General features: G+C 46.9%; 1 long non-coding RNA gene across 1 annotated transcript in view; it reads left to right on the top strand.

Annotated features, from left to right (window-relative positions):
• Positions 1 to 6568, top strand: part of LOC115834803 — a 112182-nt gene extending 105614 nt beyond the window's left edge. The window contains exon 4 of the long non-coding RNA XR_004029772.1: positions 5621 to 6568. This is a non-coding gene — a long non-coding RNA (uncharacterized LOC115834803). The remainder of the gene's footprint in view (positions 1 to 5620) is intronic.
• Positions 6569 to 23786: the final 17218 nt, after the last annotated feature.

Genomic DNA, 23786 nt, shown 5'->3' with positions numbered 1-23786 from the left:
AACAAATATACTTTCCAAATATACATTTTGTCTGACAAGAAAGCATTTTGAGTTCTGGCAACAGAAATGCGAGAGCTGAGGCAAAAGAGGTGGGCATGCAGGAGGAAGTGAGAACAGCTTACCTGCTCCTGTGGGCAGAGCCCAAAGGCCCCCTCCAGGGCCCCCTCTGTCGGGGCTGGCAGTCTCAGGCTTGCTAGGATGGTTTGCCCCCAGGGTCCTGGGCAGGCAGCAGGATAAGCGAGGTCAGTAACCCCATGAGTACTGACCACAAGGTCAGGGCGTTTGAGAGAAAATGGACACAGGATTGTCTCGTTCACTTATTAGTAGGCATTTGTCACATACCAGGTAAGGAAATAATCCTCCCATTGTCAATATAGCTTAATCCTTGTGTTGTCTATATGTCTTTCGAGGCTTGCAGGGGAGGGAAATGCTTTGTCAGAAGAAATCCCTTTTTGGAGATAAATGCAGATGCACCTCCTTTTACACAATGGGCATGACCCTTAAAATGAAGTGTGTCTCACACATGATATTCAGGGCAGCAAGGAAACTTGCCTTTTCACATAGTCCTCCTAGAGCTTTTGAGGACGTCACTCCTTAGGTGGGTTTTGTGTAAATTGAGTTTCCGTAAAGGTTTTTCAGCAATTTGCTTGGTTTCCAAAATAGCAACAAATACTATTCAGTAAAGGCAAGGAGGTGACAATCCTTAGTGCCTCAAGTCCTAGCCATCTCTGATGATCAATACTCATGGGATCTTCACTTCCTTGTTATTACTGCCTTCCCAACTGCCCTCTACCAGCCCGGTAACTGAGATGACCACAATTTTTAAAAAAAGAAAAAAATCCAACCACCTTAAAGCATTTAAAATTCAAATAAGAATTAGAAAGCAGAGTTCTGAGAACAAGGTCAAAAGAAGGTCTCTTTCAGTTGTATGAAAGTGTCACAGTTAAATCCTTGTGAATAGAGGAACCCAAGCACTTCCATCCCTCAGACAGGTTGAGAGTATGGAGCATAACTCTAGAACCACCCAAAAAATAGGATTTAGACAACTTCAATTTGGCAAAAAAAAAAAAAAATGCAACTAACTGAGGCATGAAATTCACACTGTGGAAAAGAAGAAATCATAAATTCCCTCCCTGATGCTAAGTCGCGTTCAGGCAAAAGCAAATTTTCTGACAGTGAATCAACCACTAAAAAAAAGCTGCTTGCAGCACAGGGCACAGAGCAGACTTCTCAAACACTGGTGCTTATGATTCTGCTTCCAGCCTTTATTTCTCCTACCCCTCCCCTCTGAAAGCCTCGCTCAAATACAGCAATCCATCCACAGAAGAGCTACGCCTTTCCAAGATTAATTACAAGCAGGGGCCACGTGTCTGGGCTGGATGTGTGATTGATCCTGCAGGAGGAAATGCAATGGGAAGCTAATGAGAAGCTAATGCTGCCTTTTATCCAGTAAGCAAAGTTCAGAGATGTTTACATTCTGCTAGTTAAGCAAGACCTAAGATGAATGGACTGTCTTCTCCGCATGAATTCTCGCCAAGGCAACACATGCATGTGTCTCAGAGGACCTCACCTGGGCCACAGAGGCCAGAGGGTCAGAACTCCTAATTTTGCAAATAGCTTGATTCCATCATGTTTTAATTAGCAAACTGATTGTATTCAAGAGATTGGTGAATGAAAAGTAGATTAAGATCAGTGCAGCAGAACTGGGATATATAGGGTTAGAATTGGGATGTATAGACCAGTGGGAGGTGTGGAAACTAGATAGGGGTCCTTGCAGCTAATTCTGTAATTGGCAGGCAAGAGAGTACTCTTAGCACACCCGATGAAATGTGCTAAGATGCTGGAATTTCCTAATTTTTACAGAAAAGAAGTCTTGTTTTTTGCTATATCCTCCCCCCAGGAGAAAAATTAAAAACTGAGTACTAGATTCATCAAAACAATCAGAGGAGGAGGAAAATATTTCATGTGGCATAGCTATACCTTGGAAAAAATAAATGACAAAGAGAGTTGGTAATTCAGGAGGTCCACCCCTGACTCTGATGCCCAGCAGCTGAAATGGCATCACACCAAAGATGTGTTGTGTAGCCCTATAGCCTGGAAAGCCCCTGGTCTCTATGGCCACTTTCTAGCTATGACTTTGGGTAAGCTAATTGTCATTTCCAAGCTTCCAATTCCTTAAGTGGGAAATTGGTAAGACAGTACTATTTCAATTAAAGAAGATAATGGGCCTGGTACCGTGGCCCACACCTGTAATCCCAGCACTTTGGGAGGCCGAGGTGGGTGGATCACGAGGTCAGGAGATCGAGACCATCCTGGCTAACATGGTGAAACCCCGTCTCTACTAAAAATACAAAACATTAGCTGGATGTGGTGGTGGGCGCCTGTAGTCCCAGCTACTCTGGAGGCTGAGGCAAGAAAATGGCATGAACCTGGGAGGCGGAGCTTTCAGTGAACCGAGATCACGCCACTGCACTCCAGCCTCGGCGACAGAGCGAGACTCCGTCTCAAAAAAAAAAAGATAATGAACGTGAAGCACCCAGGCTGGTAACAGGAACATAGTACATGCTCAACTCATGATAAGACTATTTGTTAGACGTTCCAGTAGCACCTGGGAAAAGCAGGAGGGAAAGGGCAGTGTTCAGTGGCTGGGTTGGCAAGGGAAGCATACTGCTCTTTTGTGTAGCAAAATACTTTTCACACAGAGGGCAAAAATCCTGTCCTGACACTTCTGACACCAAATAGGTTTAATGTCCTCCCCTCACAGTTACCATAATGATGTCTAGGCACTCACATCAGGATGCATATTCAGCTCTGTCCAAACATGGGACTTTCAAATCTATACATGCACACCGTCATCTAAAAACCACTCATAAGTCTTAGCAAGAATTAGACTAGACTAAGACAAAAAGGACTGTATGGAGCTGAAGGCTATTTGGAGCAAGAAATCAGCCAGGGTGAACTGTGGTTTAACAGCAGTGAGCACCGCCTCATCTCTAGAGTCTGTGTTGGAAACCAGGCCCCATGCTGGCAGCTTTCCCTCCCCAGTCCCACATAACTCTCACAACATCTACATGAAGGCTGTGGGGAGATGAGGAAGCAGATGGATGGAGAATTGGAGAGGGAAGCCCAGGTGCTTTGCAGGGGCTCCATAACCATAATGGCCATTATTTATGGGGCACTTACGGTGTTCCCAGCGGCATGCCATGCACGTCACATGTACTTTATTTAATCCTCACAATAACCCTGCTGTGTAAAACCAAGTCTCACCATTGCTAATGTGGGGATTGTAAGAGTCTCACAGGTCAAGTTACTTGCCTAAAGTCACACAGCAGCAGGCCTAGGACTCAGGCCCTGGGGAACCTAATCACACTCCCAGTGCTTATACCCCCAGAATGCTTCCTCACATCCACCAAAGGCTACCAGGGTAACATAGAGACCAGCGGGAGGCATGGAGACTAGATAGGGGTCCTTGCAGCCAGATTTCTGTAATTCGCAGGCAAGAGAGTACAGTTCATATCTGAAGACCCTAAAAGATATGCCCATGTGGAATTTTACCATGCGCTCTGCCTGTGTACTATGCAAATGGCAGTGAGTTTTGACAAATTTCCCAGTCTATGCTAATATCAGCTTACATTTACCCACTACCTGCTATATGTGTACCAGCACTGTTCTGAGTGACTGACATGTATTAACGCAGAATCCTTACAGCAATCCTGTGTGGCCGGTGCTATGGTTATGCCTATTTTACAGATGAGCAAAATGAGGCCAGAGAGGTAAAGCAACATGCTTAGCGTCACAGAGGTAGAAGTGGTCCAGCTGGGATTTGAACCTGAGCAAATGTGCCTATAAGGCCCACCCATGCTCTTACCCGCACGGAGACACGAACTAGAAGAGCAACACACTGTGGGGCCTGGAGATTCGGCTCCTCCGTGTGTCAGGTGAATACCTGACACAGGCAACTGCAGGAAGGGATATGCCTCATCTAACAATTCATGTTAACGATTCCACTAAGCCTTAAAGAGGACAGCACCAAAGACAAGTGACAGGTATGCTTTCCATTCAACCATCCTCAAGCCCTTCACGTCCTTTGTGGTAACTGTGAGGGTGGAACGTTAAACCTATTTGGTGTCAGGACAGGACAGGATTTTCCAGCCATGGAAAAGAGATGTTTGGCTGATCTTCCTGTTTTAACCCCTTTCACTTAGCACATTCAGCTGACGCTGGGTGGGGCTGCCAGAAACAGTTTGGAGGCATGCTGAGTGCCGTGACATCCTTGTCTGAAAGACATGGCCACTGGCTGGCGTCCAACACTGTGGTTGACTTTCAAACCATTTAATTGAAATCATTTTTTTAAAAGGAGGGGTAGGTGCCAGAGTAGGAGAAAGATCTTGGCAAAACCTTATATGCACTTTTTCCATCATTGGATTGACCAGACAGGGCCACAAAGCTGATACAACAGGATTAGCAAAATTGCATTGTTGGACATAGGCACAGCGTGACAGGTGCTACAGCAAAGGCATTTGGCAGGATTAACCTGCCAAGGATAAAGATGTAGCAGACAAGGGGCTGAATTAATGGACTGGCATGACCGAAGCAGGGAAATCTATTTGCATGCGATATTAACTGTGCTAATAAACTCCAGGCTGAGCTCGGCAGGCCGGGCAGCCTCTTTGAACCAGGGGTTTTATTTTTCACCTAGAAGGCTTCTGCCAAGATAGGCTAAAACAAACATGCTTTACAGGTTGCCTTTTGGTTTTTTTGCCATCATCTTAAAGTAGACACGCTCTCTTAAAGGCCTACAACAACATGTGTGCTTTACTAAACCATGTAGAATGATCCTAATACCTCAGAATTTGGAAGCCAAAATGTCCTCCATTTAGAGGGTGATTGTCTATGAAAAAGCAGTGAAGAAATATAGATACAGCACACTCTGGAAAACACCTGTTTGGGATAGGTTGTTTTGTCTGAGTTTTATATTCTGATTTCCTGAAAGTCAGGGTGGGTCTGGAGTGAGCAGGCAAGATGCCCAAGATGCAGAGTCTCAGGAAGCACCCATGGTCTAGCTCAGATGAGAGCAGGATCAGCACGGAGGGTGCCTCTCTCCTCTCGCCCTGGCCCCATCCTGGCAACAGCATAACATCCACCCATTCAAAACCATGAGTGGACTTGAATACACTTCACACTGACACTAACTGCACTGCTGAGTGTTGGGAGGTGGTCCAGGAAGTGTTGTAAGAGACTGAGGAAGGGAGCCAGTAAAGGTTATCCATCAGGTTACTGCTGCTGGCACATGCGGACCTCTGTGAGCTGGTGTAGGACACATCTCAGGGTTATCCCACCCAGGGGGCCAGAGAGCTGGGTGTATATCCACTAACTCCTGTCCGTCACTGGTTGATGCTCCTTGGGAATGTTAACTCCTTGGCACTCAGCCGGCCCACATGCAGCCTGAAGACCCCTACTCTGGCAGGGGTCTGGACTGGGAGTTTGGGTGGCCATGGAGATGCAGAAATGCACTTAATATGGCAAAATATTGGAACTTTCTGGACATTCTGATGATTCATAGGGGACACAAAGAACAGATTTTTACTATCATGGTGTCCTTACACCCCCTGCTTTGCAGGAACTCCTCATGGAATGGAAGCACATCCAGGCTGAAGGCCCCTGTGTTCCAGGTGCTGTGTGAGTGCTGACCTGCCAGGTGACTCCACGATGGCTTCCGTCCTCAGGGTCACCATCAACTAAGACAGACTGAAGATGTAAGTAGTAATGGAAGGACACAAAAGGTACAAGAGTCAGAGGCCAGGCCAAGAGTGCAAGCTGAACAAGGGGCAAGGAAGGCCTCCTTGATGGCTAGCTCCAGAACTGGGACTGCAGAACGAGGAATTTTCTGGATAGAAAGGGGTGTGGGCTTTCCATTCAGGTTCAGATCCACAGAAGCATGCACACGTGGTATGCTGGGGCACCACTGCACCACCGGGGAGGGTCATGCTGGAAAAGAGGCTGCAGGATCTGGGACTCACTCTATCCTGGGGCAATGGGGAGTTTAGGAGAGGGTGAGTCAGATCAGTGTGAAGTTAGCCTAGAGTCAGGAAGATGAGTTAAGAGGTCTGACAGTCTATTGAAGTAAAATTATTCATTACAGAATAGCACCATGTATGTTTCTAAAATACTTGGTGCCGTATTTATTCTCCTGAGGGATTCATCTGAGCATTTAGAAAAGAATATCTTGGCCATTGAGTCTTGGTTGAAATCGTTCATTCATCCAACCAGTATTCATCAAGCATCTCGCACATGGCCAACGCTGGGAACCCAGTGGTGAAGTTGGAGGAGACTTCACTCACATGCCATGAGAAGTACAAGGAAGAGGACCAGATACCTGTAGAGCATGTTACAGAGGAGTCAGGTCTGGTCTGGGGTTGGAGGTCCAGGAAGTGACTGGAGTTGAAGCTTGAAGGAGTTGGTATTCAACATGCAGAACTGGGAAAAAGGCATTCCAGGCAGAGGAAGCAGCTTGTGTGAGGGCCCTGGGGTGGGAGGGAGCATGGTTCATTTGAGAAGTTAAGAAAGCACAGAGAGTAAGGAGGAGAATAGGGAGGGTTAGGGGAAGAGGGGGTAGGGCCTGTGCCAGGCCTGGCCCTGCCCTTTAAGGTGCCAAGTCCTTGCAAGCATTTGAAGTTAAAACATGATGGCCATTTATTGATGATTTATTGATCTCTCTGTATCCGCTTGGGTACTGGTGGATTCTCGACAGAACCACAAAGTGGAGTTGGCTGCAGATGAGTCTGTTCATGGCCTCAGCTTCTCACCTATTCCTGAGTCACCTTTTGCCCCTCAGACACAGAGATGGGATAGCGCCAGGATGTGGGTTTGTGTTGTCTAATTTCTTGGAGTTTGTACAGGTTTCACCTGGTGCCAGCGTGACCTTCCCATGTACCCTCTTGGTCAGCAACTTTTTACAAGGAGTTAATCCCACTTTCTGGAACTTGCTGATTCTCAAAGTGAGTGGTTATTGGTCCTCAAGACAGTCCACAGAAATTTCAGCCCCATGGGAAAGAAAAAATTCCAGGTCTCTACCTGATGCTTGGAAAGCCAGCCATGTTAACTTAGTCAACACCAGTGCTCATCAAATACACACATTTATCTAGTGTTCCCAACCTAGATTCTCAGCCTGGGATTCCGTGGGCCAGAGGCCCCAGTGTAGAGATTATAGCCTAATGTCCCAGCAGAGAATCTTTGATTGCAGATAGGAAAAATCCAGACATTTCTGAACTCCAAGACCACGGTGATTTATGTGGCTTGGTGATAAGCTATGATTGATTAATTACTCAAAGTTTCTGCTTCCCCCAACTCTGGCAAGAACTTTGGCAGAACTTCTATGCCATATCCAGTACTAGGAAGTTGCCAAGTTTATGTCCTTAAAATAAAGTGGGTTCCAAGATAGATGGCAGAAAGTGGGAAATGTGATTTTTCTTGATTGGGTAACTAAGAACCACACAGCATGCGGGAGCCATTTTGGGCCAAAGAGCTGTTCATTTAAAGTGTTTACTGACACCTGGAAATAGGGTTTAAACTTCAAATGCTATTTTCACGTCAAGTTTATGCTATATAATTTCATAATGGTGATAAAATCCAGGCAGCCACCAAAAGGAGAGTTCCCAAGTGATCTTACTACTGGGTTTCCCTAGTACAGACATTCAGGATCCTGGACCAGCTGAAGCCAGGGGAGGAAGCGCTGGCGCTGAAGCCAGCGCCATCAGCTGGTAGGTCACTGGCTGACGGAAAGGCAGGCGCCATGATGGTTAAGTGTGTCCATGTTGGCTACCTGATTTCTTTTCAGCCAGTCTCGGCTTTGGTTGGTTTGTTTGACTGCCTCAAATCCTCAGTGGTCACCCTTATTTTTTATCTGGAATGCGTTCCCCACTCTGTAAAGGACTGAGTCAGGGAGATTGCTGTGCATCCTTGAAGGGTTCCATTTTGACCCTGATCATCCTCAGTAGACATGGAAGCTACTCCAAGCATGGCCTTGGAGGTTTGGGGACCCTGGACAGCATACAAATTGAGAGGTGAGGGAAGCCGAGGGAAAGGAATTACTCAGAATATGCAGTAAGAACCACGTCTGGTTTCTGTGTTTGGCAACACAATAATGGGATTCCTTGCATTTCTCCCAGAAAAGCATTGGTGGGGAAAAAACTTTGTTCTGGGAGGTGTGGTGCTCATCAAATACTATGAAGGCCCACATTGGACATACTTAAGCTCTGGAGGGCTGTGTTTCCCTTTAAGCATTTATTGAAGGCAGATCCGCTTCCCAGAGAAATACCAACGCACAGGTAAGTTTGTGTTCAGGACCCAGGACTCCTTGGAGCCATGGATACGCACCCATGACCCCTATGGGATGAGGAAGTTCACAAAAGGCACAACGAAAAAAAGTCTCTCAGGTGGGGCTAGGGAGGGCAGTGAAATGTTGGCATATGCTTGCTTCCCGATTCTCACTTCTGGCTGTTCTCTGTCCTCTCTCCACCTCCTTCTCCAGCGGCAGCAGCACAAAGGCATCTCTACGCCCATCGGCCTGCCCGAGAGACCTCCCCGGCATGGTGTGGTGGGGCAGCTGGTGTTGTGAATCAGGCCGTTGCCAATCAGAGAACGGCTACTTCACAACACCAGGGCCACACCGCACTACAGGCAGCATTCCGGCTCCAGAACCTGCAAGGGCGCCCTCTGGCGAGGCAGCTACACTCGCCGCAGAGGACCCTCGGCTCCAAAACCCAGGCACGCGGCTTTCCAGTTCTGGGCTGGCTGCTGCAGCTCCCCTACAGACACTGGCCTCCTGAGGCTGCTGTTTATCCCCCAACACAAATGCTCCACTTTTAAAGAAAAAGACACTCCTGGTAACATTAGCTTCCTACAGAGAAAATGGTGCTACCAGGTTTCCCACTGTGAAAATGAAGTTATGGGCCATCAGGAGGGTTAAGCGCCACTCAACTGAACATTGAGGTGCCAAAGCACACAGTGGTTGCGGAGCTGGGACTTTTGTTTTGATACTTGGTGATGGTAGCTTTGAATAGGGCAAAGTAGAGGGAAGGGAGGACCTAGTAATAGGACGGTGGCCTCCTGGAGAGAGGAAGGCGCTTTGTAGCCACATATACAGGTAATGCATCTACTTCCTAGATGGTCCCAGGGTCCCTGGAAAGCAAACGCCTTTCTTGGCCGGGGAGAGTTCTACAGCTGTCCATCAGCGCATGTCCCAGTGACCTGAGGGCTGGAGGAGAACCAAGCACGGGATTGTTCCTAGGGCACTGATCTGCCAGACACTCCATCAAAGGTAATACTTCCCATCACCTGTGCTGACAGATGGGCTTCCTTTCCCGAGGTCCTTACAGCCATGGACCCAGCAGAGCTGGAAAACTAATGTAGGTCTCTAGAGTTGGAGTAGTATTTTGTGCCTAACTTAAATCTTATATGTGACATCACCATTTTTCAGAGAGCCCAAGCAAGAGTTTTCAAGATAGAGTGGCTGGGTTGGCTAGTGTCCTTTCCAAAACGCTAATAAAAAGGAGGATGTTCCTCTCTCTAGCTTTCTACAGGACAAAGATCCAGAGCCACTCTGATTAACTCAGGCCCAGTCTATAGTCTGTTTGTATAGGGTTCTTGCTGCTCTGAAAACCAGAGAGATGGATAAAAACAAGCACCATGCAAACCTTGCATAGCACCCAGGTTTCATAGAGCCTGAGTTAACCAGAGCCACCTGCATCTGTATCACCTTACAATTCTGGAGGGTGAGTCTACTTCTGTAAAGTTCCATCCCTATATCGTTAAGGGCATCTCTGAAATTTGTACTAAATTATGTTTAGGGACAAATATCTTCAAAGTAAAATAGTCCCAGTTTTCAGAAAGGGCTTCTTGCCGTCTCCTAAGAATTCATCCAGTTACCAACTCCCCTACCACCAACAGAGTCCAAGCTAGAGCCACTCATGGTGTGGTCCATGGGCGGCAGCTTCGGCATGTTGGAAAAGCAAGATCCCAGGGACCACCATGCACCTGCTCCATCAGAATCTCCAGTGGCCAACTCAGGGAACACAGCCAGACCTAATCTCTATAAAGAATGTTTTTAAAAATTAGACGGGGGTGTGGTGGCACACACCTGTAGTCTCATCAGCTACTCAGACAGCTGAGGTGGGAGGACCTTTTGAGCCCAGGAGTTTGAGGCTGCAGTGAGCAGAGATTGTGCCACTGTACTCCACCCTGGGTAACAGCAAGACCCTGTTTCAAAAAAAAAAAAATCTCCAGTGGGGACAGCAAGCTGGGCAGGAACTATGTTACAGGCACTCCAGGGGATGCTTCAAAACCACTTCCACCCCCTTTTGGGTCTCCCCGCAACCTCTCCAGCTTCCATTTCACCCTTATCTCTTCCACATGTTATAACCAGAATGATCTTTTCAAAATACACTCCTAAATCATGCAAATGCCTCTCATTCCTGGCCTTATAACTGCTTAAAGGGTTGTCCTCACGCTAACTTCAGTGGGACCCGTCAATGACATCCACTCCCCTCCCCATCCTTCTCCCTTTTTATAAGATCCCTCTGGCCCCTGCCCCAGGGCCTTCGTTCAGCTCCACCCTATCTAGAAGGCTCCCAGCTGCCTCCAAACTCCCATCATTGATGCCTGACCATCCTCCAAGTTTCAGACAGAGCTAACTCCCACTACCCAGAAGGCCAGGCCAGGTCAGGTAACAGCTCTCCTGTGCACTCAGCACGCTGAATTCCATCCCTTCAGAGCATTCATCTCATTTTGTCATTACTCATTCATTAGTGGGGATCTTTGCTGAATCTGTGTCTTTCCCACTGGCCATAAGCTCCTTGAGGGCAGGGATATTCAGCTTCATTCACTGCTGTACCCTCCAGCCTAGCTCAGTGTCTGGCACTGAGTAGACGCTGAATAAATCTGTTCAATGAATTGATGAGCACAGCCCAAGCCCAGTGTCCTTCAAGGTCAGACACTCTTGCTATTTGTTGAAGCCCTGAGTCTTTGTTTCCTTTCAGTGGCATCATCATTAATAGCAGCAGGCAATTACAGAGTAGAAACTGTGCCAGGCACTGCCCTGAGCCCTCCATGTACATTTAGCCATGTACTCGGTGCCTCCATTTCCTCCTCATAAGCAGGCAGGTCATGTAACCACCCTATCAGGTGAGTACCAAGACCACACCATCCCTATTGTTGGTGATTGGTGTCACTGCTGTTTAAACTCAAGCACTCTGGCCCCAGAGTCCATGTGCTGAGCCACTGCTCCCTGCTGCTGAGGAGCCAGCGTGAAGGGGACAAAGCTGATGACGGAAGTCCAGGGCCGCTCCCAGGGACTGAGCAAAGCCTTCTCTATTCTCAGAGGCTTCCACTCTGGTTCCTTAAACCAGGTAGACCAGGCAGTGTTCTCTCCCTTTGTGCATTTGTAGATTCTAACCTTGTTTAAAACACTGCATAATGGAACCTGATTAAAAACCTAATAAAATATAAAATGGGGTCAAGTCCAGAGAGAGAATGAGAGAACCATTTAAGATCCAGAGGATGCTCTACTTAATTTTGGTATTGAGCTGCTGAATTCATTTGAAGTTTGTACAGTGACCTTCAGAGGTTAAGACTGCAAAGGCAAATTGTGCTCCCCACCCACCTCACCCCACCCCTGCCCAGAACTCTTTCCTCAAGGCTAGCCTAGGGGAGCACAACCTTAGGCTGCCTCCCCTGCATGGTTAGATCCAGCCAGAGCCCCCCCCCACCCCCACCCCACCCCCCCGGCTGGGCCACAGACCTCCATCCACATTGTGGCTTCTTTTCCAAAGTGCATTCACCTCATTGAGAACAGCCTCTCCCCTCCTGAACATTCCAGATCTTCCACTCAGGCTGACTTAATGCCACCTGGCCAGAAAAAAAAACAGTGTCCATTCCCCCTTTTCTAAAACCTTGATTTTGGGATCATTTGAACCTCTGAGTTTAGAATCACTGTATTTTAACTTCCTTGGGATCCTACCTTTGCAGCTAGCCACATTCCAAATTATAAGACTCTCTCTGGAAGCCTGTTGCAGACAACCAAAAGCCCTGGTGATATAGGGAGCTCGCCAGACACACACTTTTATACTCACCACCTTGTCTTAAGCTGGTTACCATCTGCTAACCCCAGTCAGCTCTTCTGGGAAAAGCTGGGTTTGGAAAAGGAGTTCCCCGAATGTATTTAATATCAAATGGAGCAATGGTTCTCAAAGTGTGCTCCCTGGAGCAGCAGCGGCACCAGCATCTCCTGGGAACGCTTTAGACACGCACATCCTCCAGCCCCACCCACCCCTGCTGAGTTAGAAGCTCTGGGGTGAGACCAGTGCACTCAAGTTTGAGAACTACCAAAATAGATTAAAAGATGGGGGAGAAAACCCCTCAAGTATCAAAGGTTAGAAGGCCACAATAGTGAAGCATCTGTGCCTACCATTTGTAGAATGTGGAAAGTTTAGGGTGTTTACTACTGTATGTTGAATAATGATTCTCTTAAAACTTCTGTGAATTGTAAAAGTAAATCCCTAGGAATGCTGGGCAGTGATAACCTGAATCTCCCATTTTCACCTGCGTACACATGCCCAGAACATCCTTTTCTCCTTCACAACAGGGAAGTTGGAAGGTAAAAGTTATTTTTCTACTAATATAAAGGCTTAGATTTTTATTTACTAAATTCTTAACACAGTACATGGCACAGTTACCTTTTAAAGGCTTTCCATTTCTTTAATCTGAGCCCACAGCAACCCCATTTTAAGGAGAGGAACTAGAGCCAGAAAGATTTAGGAATCAACCTGTACCTCAGGGATGAGAGACGTTACTTGCTGGAACAGAGATTTGAGCTCGGCAATACTCCCAGACCCACACTTGCCCTTGCTTTTGATTTTCTACCTCCCTAATGAACAAGTGGGGGTCACAAAAGTCAGCTGTGCCCAGCCTAGAGCACCTGTTTCTGTCTGAGCAATGAAAAGCCATTTGATTGGCAGTCAACTTGGAGAAACCTTGACCCTAAAAGATAATGCCATAAAGACCGAACACACTGGGCAGTCATATCATTTCAACTTGACAAATTTGTCGTACTTTTTTCTCGAGGTGGACTTCTTTTTTTGCTAGTGGCAGGGGTAGATTTCCTTGTTTTGCTGGTAATTATCGCCATTTACCTTAGACTTCATAGGCGGTTTTTTATGTATTCCTTGTGAAAGCCATAGCCAAAGACCTTTTCAACCCCAAGCATCTGTCTCTTAGTAGGTACTGGCTTCAGGCAAGTGGCTTCTCTCATTAAGAAAATATAGTCATTTGAGTGTTTGTCATTGCTACAAGGGAAGTGTTCCTATGTACTCCATCACACCAACTGCAGTGAGACTATCAGGAAAGCTTTGGGTGCCTCCCCAGGAAAACTGCACATCACTCTGCTGCCATTTCAGGAAAAGTTTACGGGTCTCAAGGACAGAGTTGAGGTCAAAAAATTTCACCTTCATGTTAATTTTTTATGGATTTTTTAAGGGTGGGGGGAGGCGAAAAGATTCATTTCACCATTCCCTTTGTCTTCTTAAAACTCAGAAGAAACCTCACAGACCAATGAGAGAGTTTGAAATAGCTATTTTAAGAGGCATAGCAGAAAAGAATTCTGATAGAAAAGTAGAGCAAAATAAGCAGTAAAACCTCATCCCTAACCTTCTCCAGCTGCCTGACATCCTGGTTCAGTTCCAGAGACTTGGACCACTGCTCCCTAGTTCCAGGGGGTGGCACAGGAGCCAAAAACGAGACCTGAGGCTGGGGCCCAACGGAAGATGAAACTTGGGAGCAGCCTCAGCTCCGGGAATCCTCACTTCCTGACACAGCAGGTTTGGGTGCCGCAGAGCCCAAGGCTAGACGCCTGCCAGCAGTCCATCACTCACGGTCTTAGATGAGTGACATCAAGATGGAGCCCACTGAGGTGAAGAAAGGAGCTGTGAGGGACACCTGCAGCCTGCTGCAGAAATATCTGCCCCCCCGCCTTGTCCCACCGCAACTCGATCTCACAGTTGGAGAAGCGGAAGCAAAGCAACCTGTCCTGGACCACGCAGCCTGGTCCTCTGTTTCCAGAGCCAGAGGTCTTTGTGCTCTGAAACAAAGACAGTGACCCCATTAACCCACTGGCACTTACTGTGTGCCAGGCACTCGGCCTGTGTTGTCTCGTTGTGGCACAGAGCAGCCCTGGGAATGGAAGCAGTGTCATCATTCCCATTTTTCAGGTGAGGCACAGGCTCAGAAAGGTCAAGAAACTTGCTCACGGTCTCACAGCTGGTGAGTAGGTTGTCAGACTCCAAAGATGTGTGCTGCTAACCCTGCCCAAAGGGACTTCATCCTCCTCCCTCCTTCCCAGGCAGTTGTCCCAACCACCCGCCAACAGGCAACGTAGGTGTGATTGCCTTCAAAGTGTTCTACTTGCCTTCAAGCTTGAAGCACTGGAGACTGAGGGAAGAGAGCACTGGAAGTGGAGGAAGAAAAAAGAGCTGTTCCCTCCAAGGTTGTTCCCTCGTGCCTGACTCGACTGCAAGAAGCAGGGTGTATATGTGTGTGTGCGTAATTGACTTTGTGACCATGAAACTGAGTTAATACTCTTCTGTCTTTGCCTGTTTCTTCTTGTACATCACCTAGAGGAATACCCATTAATGTTTAGAGGCAGAGAACAATAGAAAATAGCACTGTTCAAGGATCAAAAATTTAAAAAGACTGCTGACATACAGCATAGAATGTGAAAGTCCCTGATAATTTTATCCCTAGGGATAACCACTTGCCATTTTTTTACAATTTGAATTTTTTATGATTATAAAAGTCATACACATTTAAGAATACTTCAAAACAAAATAAAAATAAATGCTTCATTGCTCAGGTTACCTTGGTACATGCAAGGTCTGAGACCACATCCACCAATGCAGTTTGCTGCGTGGATTACCAGATCTCCCCACCATTGACCTCCATTTTTTTACTCAGAGAGCCAACAGAATGGGCAAGGGCTGACCTGAAATCCTTTTGAAACACAAGCTGGATCCTAGGGCTTTGACCTCCATTGCTCACTGCCACACGGCATCCGTCTCTGTGTCCCACTCTGCCCCAGCCCCACTGGCCTTCCTGCTGCTGCTCACACAGGCCTACTCCTAAGGCCTTTGCATACTCTGTTCCCTGCAGAGGCCTCTTCCTCTCAACAAATGTGGGACCCATCTCTGCCAAGGCTGGGAAGCAAACAGCCCCCACTTTGCCTTGCCAGCCTGTGTTTGCACCATTCCTGTGGTGGCCTCTCCCAGATGCTTTCACGTGGGATTTGAGCTCTGGGAAGCTGGAAGTTCGTGGAGTCCACTTCCCTCATTTTGCATATATGGACGATAAAGCCCACAGGCAAGGGCTCTGACAATAGGAAAAATTCCTTCCATTTGGCATTGTGATGCAGAGGCTGTCACAGACAAGCCTGGGAATTTGGGATACATCTTGCTGAGTCTAGAGACAGCAAAGAGCTTCTCGGCTGCCTTCCCTGAGCCCCAGGCCAGGCCCCTCCAGGACGCACTTGCATGGCACCGTGTTGTTTAAAACACTGCACACTAATGACTATGCAAAGGATTAACTGAGTTTTCAATATTCTTGTTTTCTACCAAGTGATAAGCTTCAGAAGGACGAGGTATGAGTCCGTTTTGCTCTTTTGCCTTTGCCAGCACATGGCACAATGCCCAGCACGTAGTGTTTTGAGAGACAGCTGACTGGCTGTCTCATACAAGGCCCTGCTCTGTTGGGCACAAGGGCTGCTTAACACATTCCTATGGTACAAGAGACAGTGCTCCTCTCCTCCAGGAGCCACAAATAAATTCAGATACTAATGCCAAAAAGAAGACAGCATCAGCTTGGGGAAAGAGTGCCTTTAAGGCACTGTCTCTCTATGGAGGCAGTGTGGAATGATAGGGATGATCTAGGACCTAGAAGAGAGACCTTAAGTCTTACTTGCAGCCAAAAGCCTTCAAACCTGAGCTAGCCAGAACTGTTATGTCAGAATTCTCACCCATGACAAGAAGCCTGGAGGGAGTCCAGGGTTGATGTATTGGCTTAAGATGTCATCAAAAGCTTAGACTTTACCCTTCTACTGCACCACCCTTATTACCTTGTGGTCACAAGAGGACTACTGCTGTTCAAGTCATCACTCCCACATTCCAGCAGGAAGAAAGGAGAGGTAGAGGGCCAGAAGTATCCCCTTCTTTTATCAGGAGGCATTAGCTTTCCCAGAAACTTCCATGTCCACCCAGCAGACTTCCACTTACATCTTACTAGGCAGAATTCCTATCACTTGGCCACCCCAGCAGTCAGGGAAGCTGGAAAGGTGAGCATTCAGCTATAGAGAGTGCAGACACAAGCAGCAAGGGAAGAACAGGTCAGTAATTGCTGTAGAGTTTCCTGCCCAGCAGCATCTGCCAAAACTAGGTAAATTATTTTTTAACGTAATAGTATTTTTGTGGATTTTCTTATTGCAAAAGCAATGCATATACATTGTTACTTTGAAAAATAAAGATTTTAAATCTTCAAGCCCATTACTCAGAAGCGATGACTGTTATTCTTGGTTTATTAGCTTTCTAAATCTTTGTATTTTTTTAACGTGGGTGGAACCACAATATGGTTTGCTCTGAAATTAGCCTTTGCACTTGGCATTGTGAAAAATCTTTCCAAATTATTAAATGTTCTCTGCAGAATTACATTTTATGTATTTGTGTTTCATTGAATAAGGTACATAATTTGTTTATTCAGTCTCTTGGTGTTGGGCATGTTTATAAAAGTAAAATGTGAGAAACCAAAACTAGTGATTCTCCTTGTAGCTCAATCTTTGACCCAGATTTTCCCCTTCCAGGAATGTCTTGGAGTATTTGTGGATGTGTACATCTTTAGAGCTTTTGAAACTTCCCACCAAATCGCCTTTCTAGATGAACTGTTCCAATGTACGATCCCAAGAAATGAGACTGCCCATTTCCACCCCCTAAAGTTTTCACCAACACTTAAAAAAAAAGACTGGGGAACAGGAATGGTAACCTAGCCCAGCCCTCTTGTTTCCCAGATGAGAGAACAAAGGGAAGCACTTGCACAGGACATACGGCATGGCCAGCCCTGGAACCCAGGTGGCAAGATGGAAGGCCAGGCCCCTCCGGGGTTCTCTCTCAAGGAGAGACGGACAAGGTCAGAAGACTTTGGGGGCATGATGCCTTGTAGACCGTGGGTGTGTGCAGTCCCTGGTCTGGCAGTCCCTGGGTGGACAGATTTGCTTATGACTCAGCATCGTATTTCAACCCAAGTTGTGTGACCCTAAGCTTCTCACTTAACTGTTTCTGGGATCAGTAAAAAGAGGAAATAGGGCCCAGAACCAGGTCCTGTTGTCAGCCATCATGTCTGTTAGGGACTGAACTGTGTCCTCCTAAAACTTATGTGTTGAAGCTCTAACCTCCAATGTGACTATATTTGGAGATGGGACCTTTAAGGAGATAATAGAGGTTAAATTAGGTCATAAGGGTGGGACCCTAATCCAATAAGACTGGTATTCTCCTAAGAGGAGGAGACTCCAAAAAGGTGAGTTACCAGAGGAAAGATCATGTGAGGACTCAGCGAGGAGGTGGCCTTCTACAACCCAAAAAGAGAGGCCTCAGGAGAAACCCAACAGTCCAAGCTACGTTGATCTTGGGCTTCTAGACTCCAGAACTGTGAGAAATACCTTCCTGTTGTTTTAGCCAACAAGTCTGTGGTATTATGGCAACCATAGAACACTCATACAGTGCCCCAACAGGTGTAGCAATCACTGCTACTTCTACTGAATCCCAAGCCACAACTGTCAGATACCCTAAAACTGGAGTCAGATTCTTTCCATAATCCTTGAATATGCATGTGGCAGATTCTATGGGTGCCCCACCCAGGGCTGTGATGGACATTTCCCTGCATGCTGACTGCATCCACGCCACCCCTCCCCAGCTATATATACTTGAAGCTCTTGCTGGTGCCCTGGGAGCCGCTCAGCCTACATACAGGCCATAGGTGCTAAGTGCCTGGGAGCCAACGCCTGTGAGGCCTTATTCCACCAGTGAGGAATGGAAGTCAGAATTGTCCCAACATTCTGCACAGCTCCTCAGATGGTCTCCAGCAGGATGGAACCCCAGTTGCCCATGTGGACTGGTTCATTGATGCCCTTTATTGGCTCATATTCCTCTCCTCTCTTACACGTCCCTCCCCTGCAAACTCATTCCAGGACCGCTTCCTGGAATGTCCTCTCAGGTAAACTACTTGCCACAGCATTTGCCTTTGAGGGAACCCAAACTAAAGCATGTGAAAAAGCTGTGGGGGGAGGAGGAGTTGTTGTTTTAATAGATCATGTTTTTAGAGCAAAACTGAGTGGAAGGTACAGATTTCCTATGAAGTCCCTCCCCCATACCTGCATAGCCTCCCCTGTTATCAGCGTCCCCCACCAGAGTGGTACATTGGTTATAATTGATGAGCCCACCTTAGCACATCATTATCACATAAAAGTCCATAGTTCACATTAGGGTTCACTCTTGATGTTGTATATTCTATAGGTTTTGACAAACTTAATGACATGTGTCTTCCACTATAGTATCATACAGAATAGTTTCACTGCCCTAACTATTCTCTGTGCTCCACCTATTCATCTCTCCCTTACCCCTATAACCCCTGGCAACCACTGATCTTTTTACTTTTGATGTTGTATATTCTGCAGGTTTTGACAAACATATAATGACATGTGTCTTCCACTATAGTATCATACAGAATTGTTTCACTGCCCTAAATATTGTCCGTGCTCTACCTATTCATCTCTCCCTTTCTCCTAACCCCTGGCAACCATTCATCTTTTTACTTAATTTTGCCTTTTCCAGAATGCCACATAGTTGGAATTATACAGTATGCAGCCTTTTCAGATTGGCTTATTTAACTTAGTAATATGCATTTAAGGTCCTTCCATGTTTTCTGTGGGTTGAGAGCTCTAAATGACCTTAGGTTTTGCAATGACTTTTTAGATATGACACCAGAGTCATGATCCTGGAAAGAAAGAATTGGTAAGCTGGGCCAGGCATGGTGGCTAATGCCTATAATCCCAGCATTCTGGGAGGCCGAGGTAGGTGGATCACCTGAGGTCAGGAGTTTGAGACCAGCCTGACCAATATGGTGAAACCCCATCTCTACTAAAAATACAAAAACTAGCTGGGCACGGTGGTGTGCACCTGTATTCCCAGCTACTGGGGAGGCTGAGACAGGAGAATTGCTTGAACCCGGGAGGCAAAGGTTGCAGTAAGCTGAGATCATGCTACTGCCCTCCAGCCTGGGTAACAGAGTGAGACTTTGTCTCAATAAATAAATAAATAAGGAATTGGTAAGCTAGACTTTACTAAAATTAAAATTTTCTCCTCTGTGAAAGACACTGTGAAGAGAATGAAATGACAAGCCACAGACTGGGAGGAAATATTGCAAAAGACATATCTGATAAAGGACTGTTCTGGGAAATACATGAAGAACTCCTGAAACTCAACAATGATAAACAACCCAATTTAAAAATGAGCCAAAGACCTGAACAGATACCTCACCAAAGAATATATACAGGTGGCAAATAAGCATAGGGAAAGATGCCCCACATCATATGTCATGAGGGAAATGCACATTAAAACAACAGTGAAGTACTGCTACACCCCTATTAGAATAATCCAAGTCCAGAACACTGACAACACGAAACCGTGGTGAGGACTGGAGCAACAGGAACTCTCATTCACTGCTGGTAGGAATGCAAAATGAGACAGTCACTTTGGAAGATGTTTTGGCAGTTTCCTATAAAACTAAACACATTCTTTCCATATGACCTGGCAATAACACTTCTTGGTTTTTTACTCAAGGGAGTTGAAAACGTATGTCCACACAAAAACCTGCAGATTGGTGTTTATATTATAGCAGCTTTATTCTTAATGGCTAAAACTTGGAAGCAACCAAGGTATCCTTCAGTAGGTGAACAGATAAATAAGCCATGGTAATCCAAACGATGGAATATTATTCAGTGCTAAAAAGAAAGCTCTGTTTTTAACCCAAGACAGACCCAGGTGCATATACACACACACCACCCAAATAGAACATTTGCTCAGGGGGCAATGAGCAGCCCCTGAAGCTGCAGAGCCCAAGTCCTTATTATGGGGATGATGGCAGTTGAAGCAATGGTCTCTGCCACAGGACGTCAAAGCAGGAGCCTTCAAGTTAGACATAGCTGGGTCCCAATCCCAGCACTCGTACTCACCAGCAGGAAAATCTTAGGGGATAACTAGCTAAGTCTGCATTTCATCAACTGGGGGAGTGGAAATAACACCAACTTCACACGATAAGTGAGAGGCCTGAGAACAAGATAATATAGTGTCAAGATAAAACTGTGTGCTCAGTGGAAGGCAGCCATGGAGCTGTGCAGCTCAGATCTCCCTACCAGGAAGGACTTGCTGTTCAGCCACAAAGAGCACAGTGAGCTGGCAGCCTCCTGCTGCAGAGCCTTCGAAGTATGCCTCAGCTTTTGAGCAGAGGCCGTACTCTTTCCGGGCAGCCCCCAGCTAAAGACAGAGGACAGCAGAGTACTAGGGCCTGGCCAATTCTATCCAACATAGGGCTTCTCTAAGGGGAAACCTGTATGCAGGAGCTCTGTGTTGAACTGGCTGAGACCATCGGGTCATACTGCAGGCTGAGGTTCTCCTGCCGAATCCTGCCTCCTCTCCTTTTTCTCTCACAGGCATCCCACTCCTCCTGCCCCCATGCAAACCTCTCTCACTCCTGCTTCTCTCTCAGCTGGGTTCACTGAAAGAGGATGCTAACACATCTTTCCCTTCCTCCCTTGTTTCTATACCTACTGCACAAAATAGCAGCAACAGAGACAGGTTTTCATCGGGTTTCATTTGACAATCTCTAGATATTTAATCCTGGTGGGATCCTCCAAAGGAATCAGGATCATTCAGGGCTCTTCCATGCAACCAAGAGAGATCCCAGTTAATTGGATAAGAAAAGGCATAAGAATGCATTGGAATATTATGGGATACTTGGAAAACTTAAGGAAAAGCTAAAGAACCAGGGTAAGAACCAGATGGCTCACAATCTCTGAGAATTAGTAATCCCTTTTTTTTCAGACCACCACTGTTGACAGCAATAAGCTCCAGTCAAATTTTTGTCCTTGTAACATCCCACTCAGGGCTCAGATTCCAAGGAGAAGGTGTCTAATTGAACCAGGAGGTGGTGGGGTACTCTGAGAAGCAACTATTCTTCCACTGATGGACAGACCCACTGAACTTGTATCCAAAGCAAGATCAGGGCACCTGCCATCAGAAGGTGGATGGACCTGCCAGGCGGCTAACTCTACCCACAGCATCCAACAGAATCTAATGGGAGAAGAAAAAGTGTCCACCCTTCTCCAATTCCTGCCAAGAGCTCAAATGTATCTCCAATTCATTTCCACCTAACCACCATCTATTCCTACCCTTAGAGTTCAATTTGAGTTTCTTGGGTTCAGTATCATTGTGCCTAATCTTAAATTTTTCATCCTCGCAAGTATCAGAAGGAGTCAAGAAGGATATATTCAAACACTCTCAAAAATACTTATTTGGGATATAATAAGCTGCTTTTCTTTCCTCCGAAAGAAAATAAGCCCTCCCTGACCCAACCCTTCCCACACTTGCCACCAGCACCATGATGGAGGACAATCAGCCTTGAGAGTACCAGTTTCATCATCAGGCCCTCAAAGGTCTCAGGATTTATTGAAATCTTTAAAGGCCATTTCATGTTCCCTTAACTTTCCAAGTTAAGCTCCTCATCCCAGCACAAAAACACTTCTGATAGCTGGGGAAATTCATTGACATCCAAGAGGTCCACAGCAGGAGATGTGGCACCCTGCCCATATCCTCTAGGCAGGTGTTCACCTTTAAACCTTACAGGCTGCTGCCTGCCCACTCTCTGCCTCAGAACTTTTGTGGGGCTTTATTTTTGTTTGGACTGCTCAAAGGTCATACTGGAACTGCAGAGAGTAAATCACCCCTAGGGAGAAGCCCTTATCCAGTGACAGATGGGGACTAAATAAATGTACCAACTCCGTTGTCCTTGGGGAAATACCACGTGCTATATGGTCTTCCAAGTTCCTCGGTGGGACTAAGCTCCACTTGCCCACAGCAGTCACTTTTGAAAGTGCACCTGTACTGGCCGCCTTCCTTTCCTGTCTCACTTCTCCTCTCTACTGCTGCTTCCTTGGATCCCCTCCCAAACAAATTACTTGCACATAAATCCTTGTCTCAGTCTGTGTTCCCCTAGAAGTAGACTCCGAGACAAAGCCCATCTTTAATCAGTTAAACTTTCTATCTAGAAAGACAGAGCACAGCAGCTTCCCTCTGCTGCTGGCAGAAATCAGGGAAGGAAGCACCAGGCAGGGGCCCCTGGCCAGCTGAGGGACACCTACTTGTGCAAGCCACCCACCTTCTCCCCTAAGCTACTCAGGAGCCCAGACCTTGTGTCAGAGCGGCAGGTTCTGCCCTCTAGGCCTGGGGGGTGCTAGGAGGATGCTGCTAGGAATGGAAGGGATGCAGATGCCAACAGCCTTTCACTGCCTATAGGCACATTTCACACTGACAGGCTACCGGGGGTGTAACACTATTTTTATTTAAAACACCGGTTGCCATAGTAACATCCACATGACCCAATACTTATTCTAAGTCACACAGAAAATACCCTTGGGAAGGGAATGAGAGAAGCACTGTGTGAGTGCAGTGCAGCCCTGGGAATCAAATAGCAAGCAGGCAGCGCCTGGAAAAGAAAATGCCACCACAGCCCACCTGTCTGAGCTCCTCCTCCAAACACCTGCCCAAGTCTTCCTGTGGTTTGTTTCACTTTTCAATTGATGAAAATGTTCAGAGGCCTATGGAGAGTGCTGCGATCTGCCCAGGTCTTGTGGGCTGCAGCTCTTCTCTGGAGGTCAGAAGTTTCCTCCAGAGTGACCTCAGCCACAGGTCAAGATGGGTGCTAAGAACAACCTCGAGCCCTAGGCACAGGGTGGTGAAGTGTGCAGGAGGACAGGCTTCCAGCTGCAGCCAGCTTTCCACAGCAGCTAAGGAGGCAGGGAGTTTGCATCCCCACCATCCTGCAATGGGAAGGCCTGGTCTGGACCATGCCACCTGGAGGGTACCCCCAAAGGAGAAAAGGAAAAATCAAAAAGGAAGCTTTTAAGGACCAGAAGGAAAGCTCATTCTATAGCATTCCCCACCCCCTGCATGCCCTCCCTGACCTGGGCCATCAGGATTTCAGTTTCTGTGCGCCGATAGCAGTTTCTTTACTTCCTCATTAGCAAAAGCTCGGGGCAGACAATGTTAACATCTGAGGCCCTCAGAGACACTGAGGACCCCTGAGTGTCCCTGTGGGGCCTACAGAGCTTTGGACAGAGGCTATGATGGTTCAGCTCAGGTTGGGGCCTACCAGCCTGGCTGCCAGGGCAGCTCAGCATGCCTTGCCTATGCCATGCCAGGCAAGTTACTTCCCATTTCTGAGCCAGAGTTTTCATCTATGCCCCAGGCACAACAGTACCCATTTCACAGGTTTATCATAAGGATTAGATGATGATTGTAAAGTACCTGACACATAGAGCAACCACTGATTAGTAATTGTTGATATGATTCTCGGGGAGGGGTGGGTACAGATCATCCTTGAGAAGCACCAAGTGGACAAATCACACTGAGCTTCTCCCTTCCCCC

Source organism: Nomascus leucogenys, chromosome 4 (assembly GCF_006542625.1).
Source record: "Nomascus leucogenys isolate Asia chromosome 4, Asia_NLE_v1, whole genome shotgun sequence".
Taxonomy (NCBI): domain Eukaryota; kingdom Metazoa; phylum Chordata; class Mammalia; order Primates; family Hylobatidae; genus Nomascus; species Nomascus leucogenys.
Note: the sequence above shows the minus strand (reverse complement) of the source record. Positions and strands in the feature narration are given on the sequence as shown.